This window comes from Anopheles arabiensis, chromosome X (genome assembly GCF_016920715.1).
Source record: "Anopheles arabiensis isolate DONGOLA chromosome X, AaraD3, whole genome shotgun sequence".
In the NCBI taxonomy this organism is placed as follows: Eukaryota; Metazoa; Arthropoda; class Insecta; order Diptera; family Culicidae; genus Anopheles; species Anopheles arabiensis.
This window is the reverse complement of record NC_053519.1, coordinates 25,993,266-26,010,752: the sequence shown is the minus strand read 5'-3', so window position 1 is coordinate 26,010,752 and position 17,487 is coordinate 25,993,266.

Here is a 17,487-nt window from a genome sequence, read left to right as displayed (position 1 = left end):
GTAAGCTTACACATGCTCGTTACAAGTTGTATAAGTTGACCCGTTTGGCCCGGTTGCCTTGCACATGATGGTGTTGACCATGTTCGGTTAACAGGTCGTGTGTCGAGGTGGTCGGCCTTGGTAGTAGGATGTCTTGTGCATGTGACGTGTTGACCTGGTTTGGTCGGTGTGTCGTCGTGTACGAGATGACCTACTTACCCGTCAGTTTTCCAAGCTGTATCATGTGTTGACTTAGTTGACGTGTCATGTGCTTGGATGATTAGCGTACGGGTCATGTATGGTGCGCTTGCTTCAGTTGAAGGGATGTACTAGTACAGTTGTATTAATCGTTTATTTCACGATCTGGTCTTTTGGCTGGAAGTCCCAAATCCTGAACTCGAGAAGAAAGCGCCAATGACAACGTTTTTGGCTGGAGCTCCCTAGCATTCGGCTTTTTCTACTTTGAAGGGATACACTGTTGTATGAATTGTTTATTCACGAACTGGTCGTTTGATTGGATCGTGAAAAAAAACGCTCAGTCCCAAATCCTGAACTCGACAGGAAAGCGCTGATTGCAAACATTTTGACTGGAAGTCCCTTGAAAATGGCGTTTTTGTTATTGGCATTATGTGGCACGTTTATTGTGGCTAGAACATTAATTATTCACCAAATGGCACCAAAGCTTGGCAAAAGTCGCGAAACACTCCTATCTCGACGCACCAGCAATCGCAACTTGATGCAAAATAAATTGCACGAGCTAATGATACTTGTACCATGCACAGTACACCGTACCAAAATATACCCCTGAAAGTGTGCAATTTGGTGCTACCCTAGGGAATATGTTTGGGGAAGCCTAGCTACGTGTGTCGCACGTTCCAAGTTGCATGGACGTCGAACAGAGGCATGCAAAAGCACCTATCTAGGGAATTACTCTACGTTCTAGTAGCAAGTGCGATTTTCCGGTCCAGCACGGCAGTACGCCTGCACGCATACACTCCATGTACCAAAAATGTACCAACCTAGGCGTTGCTCAGTAGCTTTTGGCGGCACATAGAAAAAGTATTCGAGTTCAGATTTTTGGGACTTAGCGTATTTTTAAAACTAATAACGAAAATTAAATTATAAATCGGTAAACGGCTAGGAGTTGCTCAGTAGCTTTTTGCTCAACGTGGCAAAAGTATTCGAGTTCAGATTTCTAGGACGTAGCGTATTTTTCAATCATAATAAACCGAATCAAACATAACAATGATGAAACTTACACCATGTCCCAAGGTTGTGCACAAAACGTAACGATAAAGTGCTGGCGAGGTTAGAGGTGCACCAAAATTGTGTACCGATCAGGGAAAGTACTCTACGTTCCTATGATTTGGGTGAAAAGTGTTGATTAACTGCTGGTTAGAATAGACAGTTGTTTTTCATACACATCGCAAACGAACACCCTTAGTGAGCATTAGCAAAAGTCAATAGCACAAAGCAAATGCAATACAAACTGATCAAGTACATTAAAGAACGCTACGTACCAGGACTTCTTTCCAAGAATGGTGTCCGCGACGGGAGGGCAAGCGTCCTTCCCAGGTTTTCCTAGTAAACCTTGTATGGTAAACATACCCAAGCGTGTCTGTAAGCACGCAACGAAAGTCACGAACGGGCACATACCTAGGGAATGTACTCTACGTACTTGGACTTTTGTCCAAGAATGGTGTCCGCGACGGTCGGGCACTGCGACGCAATAACCAAATCCTAGGATTGTAACTTTAGTGTGCACAAACATAAACATTAACGCGTTCGCTCGGGCTGCGCCGTCCGTGTTCAACACAAATGTGGGTGATTATATGCGTGGAGGGACAAAAACATACGAGGAGGAGACAGTTTTCTGCACGATGTGCACAGAGCTCATTTCGTCGTCCCGGGCGAATGGAAAAACACAAACATCGCGAGTATCGTTCTAGGTTTCTGTCTATAAAAGGGCAGGCCAAAAGGTGACCGGTTGAGATAAGCATTTTAAGCATACAAACACTTTATTGGAACTTTTGATACAAAAACAAGGTACGTACATGTAGGTTGTACCAACATGGACATCTATGAACGCGGCTGCGCCCTCCGTCTTGTACTTTCCCTGATCGGTACACAGTTTTGGTGCACGGCTATCCCGACCGGCAACTTGTACCAACATAGACATCCATGAACGCGTACGTAGTGTACTTTCCCTGATCGGTACACAATGTTGGTGCACGGCATAAGAAAAGAGCTAAAATGGTCAAACTCAATCCATTTCAACAATAGATAGTCGATAGTAGCTGTGCCGATGAAGTAGGGCACGATGCAAGTTAATGTTGTTTAATGAATATCATGTCCGCCATACATTTCAGTACAAAATTGCTCGGTCAGACCTACAAAGTGCTATATCTCGAATACGAGGCGTCGGACTGGGGGTTGTAGAACAATTTTAAGTTCGTCTAATGATTCTACATCCGATTCTGGATAGCGGTTTTTGACCACTTTTCAATATTTTGTGACACCCCGAACCTAGGGGCAGCTCCTAGCTTTTTCAAAAATGTGCACCGAGCGGGCCGGAGAGCTCGTGAGGCTCAAAACATGTTTTTCGCTAAAACCCCTCAAAACGTGTAAGGAACGCACCCTAGCTCTTGTTTTTCAAAAGTTATGGCCATTTAAAGTCAGACGGGTTTTTGCTTCAAAATAGCTATTTTACCCGTCCCTATGGCCATGCTTTAAATTTTCACGAAAATGCAAGGTCAGACCTAGGGCGGGCCATATCTTGAATACTAAACGTCGCAGACATTGGACGTAGAACAATTTTAAGTTCGTCTAATGATTCTACATCCGATTCTGGATAGCGGTTTTTGACCACTTTTCAATATTTTGTGACACCCCGAACCTAGGGGCAGCTCCTAGCTTTTTCAAAAATGTGCACCGAACGGGCCGGAGAGCTCGTGTGGCTCAAAACATGTTTTTCGCTAAAACACCTCAAAACGTGTAAGGAACGCACCCTAGCTCTTGTTTTTCAAAAGTTATGGCCATTTAAAGTCAGACGGGTTTTGCTTCAAAATAGCTATTTTACCCGTCCCTATGGCCATGCTTTAAATTTTCACGAAAATGCAAGGTCAGACCTAGGGCGGGCCATATCTTGAATACTAAACGTCGCAGACATTGGACGTAGAACAATTTTAAGTTCGTCTAATGATTCTACACCCGATTCTGGATAGCGGTTTTTTGACCACTTTTCAATATTTTGTGACACCCCGAACCTAGGGGCAGCTCCTAGCTTTTTTCAAAAATGTGCACCGAGCGGGCCGGAGAGCTCGTGTGGCTCAAAACATGTTTTTCGCTAAAACCCCTCAAAACGTGTAAGGAACGCACCCTAGCTCTTGTTTTTCAAAAGTTATGGCCATTTAAAGTCAGACGGGTTTTTGCTTCAAAATAGCTATTTTACCCGTCCCTATGGCCATGCTTTAAATTTTCACGAAAATGCAAGGTCAGACCTAGGGCGGGCCATATCTTGAATACTAAACGTCGCAGACATTGGACGTAGAACAATTTTAAGTTCGTCTAATGATTCTACATCCGATTCTGGATAGCGATTTTTGACCACTTTTCAATATTTTGTGACACCCCGAACCTAGGGGCAGCTCCCTAGCTTTTTTCAAAAATGTGCACCGAACGGGCCGGAGAGCTCGTGTGGCTCAAAACATGTTTTTCGCTAAAACACCTCAAAACGTGTAAGGAACGCACCCTAGATGATAAAAAGTGCAATCAGAATGTCAATCGACAACTTTGTTGGGGGTACCATTTTACTCTACGGGCCAGTAGCTTAGGCGCGCCATTAGCGCTTTCCTTTCGGATTCCCATTTTTGCCCTCCTGGGATTATGATCATTTGCTCATTGCCTATTATAGGGAGGGTACCTTGCTACGAGGTCAAACATGAAGATTGCACCAAATCGTAGTTTTATCTCTATTTAGTCGTAGGAGCATGGTTTGCAGTGGCAGTGGGTCATTAAGCCCCGTTTGGGTCATACGTCCCTCCGCGATAAAAATCGTCGTATGCCTATAGTCCGAACTAATGAAGCAAAAGTGGTGTCTGGTGGGCTCTGCCGATGATTTTAACCTATGATTTTGAGCTTCCACCCTATCAAAACGTTCCTGGAGCAGTACATCACGGGTCTACGGACCCAAAGACTTCGTCGTGATGGTTTCTAGTAAAAAGTTGTAACAGCTAAGGGTTTTGAATACGCGTATATTAACCATTGCTTGAAACTAAGCTTCGTTGTCTTTAAACTCTGCAAGACCAATCGAACTTCTTAGGGAAACCCGAAGGATTCACGCTAAGCTCGATGAGCTATTATGGGTAGTGGTGCATGATCTGGTGTTCCTTGGATCTAATCCAATGAATAAATTTATGAGGGTATATATGGTGCAGGGCACAAAGCGTGATGAAACCGGGTCTCCCTACCAAATGTGGCATATTTTTTCCCTGAGAGCGAAGCTCAGACCCACGTAGGGGAGAGCGAAGTGGAACTTAAATGTTCTATGCAGCAAATGTTCGCCATGCGGATAAACAAGTTGGAATAGTTCAATGTAGTGTAATGCAAACACGAATCGCAAATAACGATACGGGACCCAGAAGCAATTCTGCGGATCCCTCGGGGAGTGGTGAGTTGATATAAATTAGAGGTGAAAGTCCAAGTTGTTCAAGCTCCGGCTCGGCAGCCGATACGAGATTCCTGTTGGGCTTTGTACATCGCGCAGAGGCGCCGTTCGGTTCTAGCAATGATTCCCGCCACCATGTTCCATGCGTGCAGAGATCCGTTAGAGCTCGTTCAATGTGTCCCGCCGTGATTACGAAAAAGTCCAACAGTTGACCAAGTTGGGGGTGCGTCAAGTAAACGCGCAGAGATGCCGTTCGGTTTAGAGCAATGTCTCCCGTATCACGTTGGAGTTCTTCCACTAGTGCGGAGAGATCGCTGAACCGTTCAATGTGTCCCGTCGTGGTGTGCTTGTACCGAACACTTAGGATACACCATGCTTTGTTGGTTTGGGATAGGAGTGGTCGCGCAACTGCCTCCACGCCGCAAAGTGCCAGTTCGGATTGAAGGTCAACTTTAGCCGTTCAATGCATCAGTCGGTGGGTGTTCAGATGGCATCACAACTTCCCTAGGTGCTTAAGTTGGTTGGGTTGTAAAACATGTGCACATGCGCAGAGTATCGTGCGTACTAGCAAAGTCTCCCGTCACGGTGGTTATGAATGAGTTCCATTCAGTGCAGAGAGATCGTTAGTGCGTGCAATGTGTACCAGTCGATGTGTCGTACCGGAATACAACCCCGCTTAGAGGCCCGTCGCTCGAAGAGGACAAGCAAGAGTGCGCAGAGTGCCGTACTGGCCTAGCAATGTCTCCAGACAGACGTAGGAACACCCGACGCAGTGCAGAGAGTAGATCCGCTAGCCGTGTGCAATGCATCCGACGTTGTCTGCTTGTGCAGTCTATCGAGTGGCGCCAACGACGCTCCGGCGTCACAGAACAAATCTCGGTGGTCACGGGGGACTTGCGCCTCGCGTGATCAAGAGTGTAGTTCGTGTTCAAGCAATTGACTCGAATTCTGGTTGATCCTACCAGTGATATACGCTCGTCTCAAAGGTTAAGCCGTGCATGTCTAAGTACAAGCTTCCTAGAAAGTGAAACCGCATAAGGCTCAGTATAACAGCTATAATTTACAAGATCCTCATCCAAACAGTTACTTGGATAACTGTGGAAAAGCCAGAGCTAATACATGCATTATGCCGGGACTGTTGGCCTCCGGGTCGGCGGAACTGGTGCACTTATTAGTTAAACCAATCGCCTCCGGGCGCTTTGAGTTGAAATCTGGATAAGGATGCCGATCGTACGGTCGCTTGCGACTGACGACAGATCTTTCAAATGTCTGCCCTATCAACTATTGATGGTAGTGTAGAGGACTACCATGGTTGCGACGGGTAACGGGGAATCAGGGTTCGATTCCGGAGAGGGAGCCTGAGAAATGGCTACCACATCCAAGGAAGGCAGCAGGCGCGTAAATTACCCAATCCCGGCACGGGGAGGTAGTGACGAGAAATAACAATATGGACCTCTCTAACGATGGTCCATAATTGGAATGAGTTGAGCATAAATCCTTTTGCAAGGATCAAGTGGAGGGCAAGTCTGGTGCCAGCAGCCGCGGTAATTCCAGCTCCACTAGCGTATATTAAAGTTGTTGCGGTTAAAACGTTCGAAGTTGATACCCCGTCCAGACTCGCGTCCGTCGCGGGCGCCCGGCCTCTCGGTTGGGACCGTCCGTGTACGCGCTCGCGGCTGCGACTCACAATGGTGTACCTGGGCGTTCTACTCCGTGACGGGTCAGGACTTGTCGCCGCGACCTCGTCGGTCAAGGTCTTGTTCGACCCAGCTTCATGGTGCCCGGGAACTCTCGTTTACCTTGAACAAATTAGAGTGCTCAAAGCAGGCTAGTTCAAAGCGTCCGGTCCTCCGGGGCCGGCGTTGGCCGAGAATAATTTTGCATGGAATAATGGAACATGACCTCGGTCTGAGTGGTTTCGTTGGTTTGTAATAGACCAAGAGGTAATGATTAACAGAAGTAGTCGGGGGCATTGGTATTACGGCGCGAGAGGTGAAATTCGTAGACCGTCGTAGGACCCACAGAAGCGAAAGCGTTTGCCAAGGATGCTTTCATTAATCAAGAACGAAAGTTAGAGGATCGAAGGCGATTAGATACCGCCCTAGTTCTAACCGTAAACGATGCCAATTAGCAATTGGGAGACGCTACCTACCTTCGGTGCTCTCAGTAGCTTCCGGGAAACCAAAATCGGGTTCCGGGGGAAGTATGGTTGCAAAGTTGAAACTTAAAGGAATTGACGGAAGGGCACCACAAGAAGTGGAGCTTGCGCAGTCGCAATCGAGAGCTCGACCCGAACGGACGTGTTTGCGCAGTGCTCCGTGTGGTGAGAGGGTGTTCGTGAGAGCGAGAGAGTGGGAGCGATTGACATCCGTGTATCGAATAATAGTGAGCGTGTGTATGCGAAGCGGAAGCGAAGGTGAACTTTTGGAACTATCTGGAACTTTCTCGGCTGTGGCCGTGCGTGGCTTTCTTTTGCCCGTGCGTTTGTGTATGCGTTTGTGAGTGTGTGCGCAAGCGAGTGGAACATTCTCGGCTGTTGACGCGCGTGGCGCTTCGTTGTCCGGGCTTGTGTTTCGTGTAAGCGAGTGTGTGCGCGAGAACGAGGAGAGTTTTCTGGAACTATCTGGAACTTTCTCGGCTGTTGCCGTGCGTGGCTTCCTTTTGCTCGCGCGGATGTGCATGCGTGTGCATGCGTGTGTGAGTGTGTGCGCAAGCGAGTGGAACATTCTCGGCCGTTGACGCGCGCGGTGCTCCGTTGCCCGCGCGTGTGCTTCGTGAAAGCGTGAGTGTGTGCGCGAGCGAGTGTAGAATACTCTGGAAATATCTAGAACTTTCTCGACGGTTGTTGCGCGTGGCTTCCTTTTGCCGCGCGTGTGTGTATGTGTGTGTGAGTGTGTGCGCAAGCGAGTGGAACATTCTCGGCTGTTGCCGCGTGTGGCGCTCCATTGCTCGCGCGTAGCGTTCCGTGTCACTGTGTGTGCGCTTCTCATAGCATCACAGCGCCGGGGAAATTCGTGGTGGCGGGGGGGTAGCAACCCGCCACCATGGATAAGCAACTGAGAGGAAGGACCATATCGGTCGATGAGCGTCCTGCGGTCGTTATAAGGAAGCTGGTAAGCGAGAAAAAACTCGGGACCATCGTCGAGGAACCGTCATCGGCAGGAGTGCCAGCGAGGACCATGGCGACGGGAGGAGTGAAATCGGCGGGAACGGCGACGAAGCTGGCGACTTCAACAACGGTTTCCACCGGAGAAGTGCGTCGGATGCTGGCGGATGCAAAAGCTGACAATGAGACGACGGTCGGCATTGTCAAGCGGTTGGAGGAGCAAATCCAGTTGCTGCGCTTGCAAATGGAGGCCTCCAACGAGCAGCTGAAGGAAGCGCAAAGGGAGGTAAGAGAGGCGCGCGAAGAAGCTCGGGTACGCGAAGCGGAACACCGCGAAGAGCTTCGCAAGGAGAAGGAGCTGTTCAACGCTCTTCTAGCGCAAACCCTTGGTGGAACCAGCGGAGCTCGGCTAGAGAGCCAGCAGGAACTGCAGCGAGAGCAGGAGCTGCTTCGGAGGATGGAAAGCCAGCAACGACAGGAACAGCGGCAACAGCTGGAAGATCAACAGCGCCAAAGGTGGCGTCAGCAGCAGCAGAAACAACAACGGCAGCAGCGGCTACCTGCGCAGCAATGGCCGACGGTGCAGCAGAGCGTGCGTGCGCAGCGTCAGGGCGTGACGGAGTCGGCATCCTCGGCGGTACCGGACGAGGCAGGAACGTGGGTGGAGGTCGTTCGCGGCAATCGGCGTGGGAATAAGCAGAACGGAGTGAATCTGCCCCAGCAGTCAGCCCAGCGGCAGCCAGAACACCGGCAGCATCAGCAGTGGCCGCACCAGCAAAATGGGCAGCAGCAGCAGCAGCGGATGGGCATTCATCAGCAGGAGAAGCGGCGTCCGCGACGAAAACGCCCGGATGAAATCGTCGTTGTGCCCGCCCCAGGAGTGTCCTTCAAGGAAATGTATGTGAAGATACGGACCAACCCGCGGATTGCCGATTTCCAGCGGCAAATTGGGGTTGGCAGAAGAACGCCGAGGACCACCTCCTGCTGCCTTTGTCCCGCGACGTCGATAGCGCGGCGCTGAAGGACATCATCCAGGAGATCATCGGGGAGAGTGGATCGGTAACCGTCAGAACAGAGATGGCTGAGGTCGTCCTGACTGGAATCGACAACATGATCGACGAGGAGGCGATCAAAAAGGCGCTCATGACCACTCTTGGAAAGCAGTCATTGGTGGCCACCGTGAACCTTTGGGAGCGCCGAGACATGACGAAGCGGGCTCGCGTGCGCCTCCCACGAGCAGAAGCGGAACTCGTCAAAGATCGTCGACTGGAGCTGGGCTACACGTATTGTTCGGTACATGAAGCCCCAAAAGTATCGGGTCAGCTGACTCGCTGCTTCCGGTGTCTGGAGCGGGGACACATCGCCGCGACGTGCACGGGTGAGGATCGGTCCAAGCGTTGTCTACGGTGTGGTGACCAAACTCACAAGGCGTCGGGTTGCACCAACGAGATCAAGTGCATGCTGTGTGGCGGTGCCCACCGTATTGGTGCCGCAGCCTGCGGTGGACAACCCTCGAACTGAAATGGAAGTGCTACAGATCAACGTCAATCGCAGTAGGAGCGCGCAAGACCTGGCGCTCAACACGATGCGGATGGAGCGGGTGGATGTCTGTCTGATGGTGGAGCTGCACAGTGTCCCCAGGAACAATGGGAACTGGGTGGCCGACAGGGACGGGAAGGTGGCCATCATAGCCAGCAGCGAAACGTACCCGGTTCAGCAAGTGGTCTCTGTGACGCAGTCTGGGATCGCGGCTGCCCGGATCAATGGTGTGCTCTTCATATGTTGCTACGTGTCGCCCTCAGCGGGCGTCTCTGAGTTCGAGGAGGTAATGCAGCGCATCGATGTGCTGGCGAGAGGTCACCCGCGCGTCGTCTTTGCGGGGGATCTCAATGCGTGGCACACTGTTTGGGGAAGTGGCCGCACCAACGCAAAGGGAGAGGCTGTGGTCCAGCTTGTCGACAGCTTGGGGCTGGAGGTGTTAAACACCGGCACCGCCCCAACCTTCCTAGGCAACGGAGTGGCTCGCCCGAGCGTGGTGGACGTTGCCTTCGCCAGCCGCAGCATCGCCGGAGTTAACACCATTTCGAAGCATCGGTGGAGGATTATGAGCAGATACTCGTACAGTGACCACGTGTACATTCGGTTTGCTGTAGGGGAGCTGTTCCAGCGGTCAGCGGCAGATAGTCGTCGACAGGAGGGTCCTTCCACGCGAGAAAGCGGCACGAGATGGCGTAGCCGTCAGTTCGATGCCGAGCTTTTCGGTGTAGCGCTCGACGTAGCTTCGTTCGCAGAGCGGGTTACAAATGCCGAAAGCCTGGAGAGAGTTATGACGGAAGCTTGTGACGCAGCCATGGCGCGAGTGTTCCCTTCACAAGGTCACTCGGGACGACCTGCTTATTGGTGGACGCCAGCAATCGAGGTCCTGTGTGAGAACTGCCGCCTCGCTAAGGAACGCCTTGAAACTGCCATCGACGAGGAAGAGCAGATCGCCGCAGCCAGCGACCTTCTCCAGGTGCGGACCGCCCTGGATTCAGCCATCACCACCAGCAAGAAGGAGCACTTCGATGAAATGCTGCGGGGCCTCGCGGAAGACGAGACGGGACAATGGTACCGCAACGTACTAAGCCGCCTTCGTGGAAGCTGGACGGCGAGAGAGCGCGATTCATCGGTGCTAGAGGGCATCGTTTCCACTCTGTTCCCCCAGCATCCTCCGGTTGACTGGCCAGCGTCACCAGGCCAAGTCCTGGAGAGGGGAGAGGAGGAACCAGTTCGGGACGTTAATGAACAGGAGCTGTTGGACATCGCGAGCTCGCTGAACCCGAGGAAGGCTCCAGGATTGGATGGTGTGCCAAACGCCGCTCTGACGGCCGCCATCCGGAAGCATACGGACATCTTCAAGAAGTCAAACGTCAAACGTCAAACTCGCAACGTAAAAGACGCATTCGCATATAGCTCAGTGTATTTTCTTGAAAATCGCGCTGTTTATCATACTATTTTCCGGTTTCTGTATAATCACAGTATTTTGGAACACGGTTCCATTATCGTTCAATAGTGCGTTTGTCTCTGCTGACCCAAAATACTCCCGTAAATTTCGTTTTTCGGATCGCATCTGAGTTCGCGCGTCCTGACCGCCATCGCTCTTGTTGCTGCAACGACAACCTGCATCGTTCCCGCAGAATGGCCCGTATTTGCAACGCCTGCACCATGGAAATTGCGGAGGCATCTATCAGCTGCTGCCTGTGCGACTCTCCATTTCATCAGCGCTGCACTTCGGTTCCTGCTGATCTGTTCCAGCGCATTTCGGAATATAAACAAATACACTGGTGCTGTGTTGGCTGCAACAACGTATTTATGAATCCGCGCACCAAGTTCGTAAAAGATGCAGCCATGCAATCTGGCTTCCAGGCGGCAATTACAACAGTAGCCGAAAGCATCAAGACCGTTATGGAGCCTTTGACTAGTGAAATCAAATCTGGGTTTGCACGGTTGAGCCAACTTGATCTAAAAACTCCACGTAGCAGTCACCCTCCCGCAAAAATTCGTCGCATAAATCCATCCAAACGTTTGTTTTCTGATGTCACCAAGGACAATCACGCATTGTTTACATTCGGTGCTATGAGCAATCAAAGAAATAGCCAAAACAACAATACGGAGCGAATTGTCGATATTCAACGCAAAACTCATGCACCACCTGTAATAACTGGCACAAAAAAGGATATAGCATCTTTTCCTATCAAAATAGTTCCCGCTCATTCAACGGTGCAAAAATGCGCGCTGTATATTTCCCGGCTCTCTCCCGATACAACCAGTGACCAAATTGTACAAATGGTCAAACAAGCTTTATCCATTGACGATGCTACAGCATACTGTCTTATTCGCCAGGGTACTAATACGGCTACACTCTCATTCCTGTCGTTTAAAGTGTTAGTGCCTTTATCACTACGTGACAAGGCTCTTTCCCCTGACACCTGGCCTCTTGGCCTATCAGTACGTGAATTCATTGACTACCGAACTCAACAGCCGAGTGCAAATTTTCGTATACAACCGCCAATGGGTCTCTCCACCCCTACAACTTTGCCTACGGTGCTAAATATTCGGTCACCGCCACTGCTGGATCACACAATTTTATCGGCACACACTCCACGCACATCACCAACACCGCAAACCCACTAATATTCACCGGTATTCAGTCCACGCACATCGCGCACACTTACAATCACACAAATCATCCTGACACGTCTCAAGAAACGAAGAACACCGGCGCTGAAACAACGTTAGTAAATAATAATTGCACTTACCAGACGATTGTTTTTCCTATAACAAACAATATTTTTTCCACTGAGGCAGTGATTGACGAAAGGCGCACGCAACTTAATGATCGTGAAATCAAAACAAACCATCGCCAAAGAACGGACACTACACTCACACAATCGCACGGCTATCATGTCAATCCTACAGGGGTCGCCTGCCGTAATAATCAAGGACGAACAATGACGAATAATGACCTTAGCATTTATTACCAAAACGTTCATGGACTACGCACTAAACTTGAGGATGTGTACATTGCTTCTAGTGAGCTTGATCATGATATTATTGTTCTCACAGAAACATGGCTTGATGATACCATACTTTCGCAGCAAGTAATCTGTGACAAATACGCTATCTATAGAAGCGATAGAAATGCTAATAACAGTGCCAGACAGATAGGTGGTGGTGTCCTGATTGCTGTTTCCAAACGTCTCAAATGCCTTCCTGTGCACACCAATATAACGAGTATCGAACACTGCTGGGTTAAAATCCTGTTGCCTTCAAGTAAAATATTTGTCGGTGTAAGTTACATCCCTCCTGACCTTAGTACAAATACTGCAACTATGACTGCTCTCGACGAGGCTCTTGATAGTGTGAGTGTTTCTATGAACGACAACGATACGATGTGTCTGTTGGGTGACTTCAACCAACCAATGATCTCCTGGCGTGCTATCGATAGGCACTATGAACCCGCATCATCCATGCCTGGTCAAAATCGCTTTTGGATTTGATAAATTATCATTGCTTAAAACAAATCAGTGGCATAGTAAATGACCTAGGAAGGCAATTGGATCTTGTGTTTGTTTCAAATGATCTTGAAGATAGCGTGCCTGTGCAGTCAGTCTATGTCTCCCTTGTCGCGATTGTTCCGGTTGATAACCACCATCCACCATTGGAAATCAAGCTGCAGTTTTCCCACACTAGTTCAGACGATAATTCCGGCATAGTCTTGCCTGGTGCTGTATCTGCTTATAATTTTGCCAGAGCTGATTTTGTTAGCATAAAGCAAGCGTTGAGGGACACTGATTGGACTGGACTTCGAAACATGGATGTAGAAGCTGCTTCTGAATACCTTACGTCAGCAGTGTCAGACATTATTGAGCAATTCGTACCTAAACGAATATTTACAAATTCTCAACCATGGTGCACTAGATACCTTAAAAGGTTAGAAAGAATGCGTCGTTCTGCGTATCGTATATTCAGTCGTACACGCAATGAAGCCGATAGAAGCAATTTCCTGGAGGCTGCAAGAATCTTCAAGTTTCATAACCGAAAATTGTATGCTAATTACATTCGCCGTGTCCAGATATCCATTCGGGCATGTCCAAAATCATTTTGGAACTTTATGGACCGTAAGATGAAACGTACTTCCCTCCCATCATGCATGACACTTGATGGTCGATTGTTTACTGACACGCGAGAAATATGTAATGGTTTTGCTGAGCTGTTTGCGCGTAGCTGCACGAGCTTTCCCGAACAAAACCAGAAGGTAGAGGAAGCGTTACGTTTCGTGGCACAAGACTCCGTTGACATTTCATTGCCTTCTTTTACTATCGATGATGTTCGTTCAATGGCTTCAAAGCTGAAACCCTCCTTAGCCTCTGGACCCGATAACATTCCGGGAATAGTTATCGTATCATGCATCGATGGATTGGCTTCACCACTAGCATCCATTTTTAATAATTCACTTCGCACTGGTTTCTTCCCTGACCTATGGAAAAGTCATGGATATTTCCCGTTCACAAAAAAGGCGACAGAACTTCCATCTCAAATTATCGAGCTATTTCGATGCTATGTGCTCCCAGTAAGCTGTTCGAATTATTAGTCCATAAACATATAATGCATGGTGCTATTAACATATTTACACCTTTGCAACATGGCTTCCTACCTGGACGCTCCACCGTCACAAACCTAGTGCAGTTCTTGCATTTTACTTACAAGCAGCTAGACAAAGGGTTCCAAGTAGATACTGTTTACACTGATTTTCACTCTGCTTTCGATAGCGTCAATATCCATACCTTGACTAGCAAACTTTTAAAACTTGGTTTTCATATCAGCATAGTTAGGTGGCTGAATTCGTATCTGTCGCGTCGTTCAGTACGTATTAAGATTGGAGATTGCATCTCTAGTGAATTTAGCAGGGTCTCTGGTGTTCCTCAAGGCAGCATTTTAGGGCCTCTATTATTTAATCTCTTTATTAATGACATTGTTTACGCTATACCTGACTGCCCGGTGCTACTGTACGCAGATGACCTTAAAATGTACTTTCCTGTGCGTAGTTCTATTGACTGTCTCCGATTACAAGGCTTTCTTTCTGTTTTTAACCTTTGGTGTTCCTTAAACTGTTTGTCACTCAATGTTAGTAAGTGCTCGGTCATTTCGTTTACTCGTGCGAGAACTCCATTATGTTTTAATTATATTCTTTCTGACACTTTATTGCCTCGATCTGAAACTGTTAGGGACTTAGGCATTATATTAGACACGAAACTTGTTTTAGACAAACAATTTGACGACGTAATTGCTAGGGCTAACAGGACTCTTGGACACATAATTAGAAGTAGCAAAATGTTTCATGACCCTCTCTGTTTAAAATCACTTTACTGTTGCCTTGTTCGTCCTTTGATTGAGTACGCTTCAGTTGCTTGGTTTCCGGAGCAAGTCACTAGAATTGAGAGGCTTGAGAGGATCCAGCGAAAATTTACCCGGGTAGCTATTAAGCGGCTTCCGTGGAGACATAACGACGTGCTACCAGCTTATCATACGAGGTGTCAGTTGTTAGGGCTTGAAACTTTGGAAAAGAGAAGAATGGTTGCCCAAGGAATTTTTATGTTCAAACTATTAACTGGAAGAATCGATGCACCTCTATTGCTAAGTCATGTAAATTTGTATGTCCCTACTAGACCTTTAAGAACTCGACAATTTTTAATAACTGACTTTCGCTATCGTCTTTTCTGTGCTAGGGATCCGTTGTTATTAATGTCCAAGAATTTTAATTTATTTTCAAATTTTGTAGACCTGTCCTTTAGTGTACCGAAATGTACTAGCGTCATTCGAGATTGCATTACGTCTAATTTTAGGAAAACATAGTTTATAAGACATTAGTTTTAATTGTGTATGTAGGCCATGGAGGCTCGATACTCTATAATAAATAAATAAATAAATAAATAAATAAAAGTTGTTCCAGGAATGCTTGGACAACGAGCGGTTCCCGGATGAGTGGAAGAAGCAGAAACTGGCCCTGATCCCCAAGCCGGGCAAGCCACCGGGGCTCGCTTCATCCTTCCGCCCGATTCTGCTGCTGAACAACCCGGGCAAAGCGTACGAGCGGTTGCTGCTGTCGCGAATAAATGATGTCATCGAGGCTCCTGAATCACCGAGGTTGGCAGAAAACCAGTACAGGTTCAGGAGGGGCCGTTCGACAGTGCAGGCGATTCAGCTGGTGGTGGATGCAGGCCGTCACGCGATGTCATTTGGCCGCACCAACAACAGGGACAAACGCTGCCTTCTAGTAGTGGCGCTGGATGTGCGTAATGCATTTAACACTGCCAGCTGGCAGTGCATCGCTACAGCGCTGGAGGACAAAGGCGTGCCGAGGCAGCTCCGCAACATCCTGAGAGACTACTTCGAAAACAGGGAGCTCGTCTATGACACCGCAGACGGGCCCGTTACACGCCGAGTGACTGCAGGTGTTCCACAGGGGTCCATTCTGGGCCCGACCCTGTGGAACATCATGTACGACGGCGTGTTGCGGGTCGAGCTTCCTGAAGGGGCTAGCGTCATCGGCTATGCGGATGACATAGTGGTCATGGCACGGGGTTGCACACCAGAGGAGGCGGCATCGGTGGCTGAACAGGCAGTGGACGCGATTGCGGCTTGGATGGAGGACCATCACCTGCAGCTCGCTCCGGAGAAGACGGAAGGAGTAATGATCTCCAGTCTGCGAAGAGGTCAACTGAGGGTGCCGTTCCGCGTCGGGGACACCATCATACACAGCAAACAGTCGATCCGGTATCTGGGGGTCCAGATCCATGACCACCTGTCGTGGAAGCCGCACGTGGAGCTGTCGACGGCTAAAGCCCTCCGCGTGGTAGGTGTGGTCACCGCAGTAATGAGGAATCACAGTGGGCCCCAGGTGGCCAAGCGTCGGCTGTTGGCGGCAGTGGCGGAGTCGATCATCCGGTATGCTGCCCCGTGTGGTCCGAGGCGACGGATCTGCAGTGGTGCCAGAGGAAGCTGGCCCAGGTGCAGAGGCCCCTGGCTCGCGGTGTCACCAGCTCGTTCGTGTCGGTGGCATATGAGACCGGAGTTGCACTGGCAGGCCTTGTGCCGTTCAGGCTGCTGGTACGGGAGGACGCAAGGTGCCATCGGAGGCTCCTAGCTGCCCCGGGCGCCAGCCGCAAGGACATCCGGCTGGAAGAGAGGCAGGGGACTCTCCAGGAGTGGCAGCGAGCGTGGGATGCGGCGGCCGCAGCTCCAACGGCCAGTCGGTACGCGGTCTGGGCCCACCGAATGATCCCGGACCTGCACTTGTGGATGAGTAGGCGACATGGAGAGGTTGATTTCCACCTCTCACAGGTATTAACCGGACACGGATATTTCCGGGAATACCTCCATGTCTGCGGTTTTGCCCCATCGGCGGAATGTCCACGGTGCCCGGGGTCGGTTGAATCGGTGGCGCATGTGCTGTTCCAGTGCGAGGTCTTCCACGAGATCCGGGTGGAGCTGTTGGGCTACGGCACCAGCGACCCAGTGAATGAGGACAATCTCGGCATGAAGCTGCTGGAGAGCCCCGAGCGGTGGAACAGCATCCAGGAAGCTGCACGCAAAATCACGAAGGTGTTGCAACAGCTTTGGCGTGAGGACGAGCTGCAGCTCAACCTCCAGGCACACCCTGCAGCACTACCGACGAGACCAGCAGCGGTAGACGCCAGTCCGCTGGATGGAGAGCAGGTGTCGGTTGATGGGGTGGCTGAACTCTTTCGTTCCAACCGAGGTCGAGCCAGACGGACCAGAAGAGGTCGCCGGAGGGCGGAGGAACGGGCGGAAGTGCGCCTTGCATCCGCAATGGCAGCAGCCGAACGAGAACGTGAGGACTCCATCCTGATGGCAGCGGTGCGGGCGGAGGAAGCAGGAGAAGCACCACCACCCATCCCCATGAGAAGACGCGGACTGCCTCCATCTCCGAGGATGGTAAGAGCGCGGCACGAACGGAGACTGTATCTGCAACGTCTCTACCGTCAACGCGCCAGGGAAGGGACTCTACCACCAGTCCCACACGGTAGAAACCGGAGGAGCAGGTCGGCCCCTTCGGAAGCCGATACCATCCGACGGCGGATGAGAAGGCGTGAAATGGAGCGGCTACGCCGAGTAGCGCGAAGGGTGCCGTCCAATCAGGGAGTACGTGAGGCGCTATCCGCCGACGGCCTGG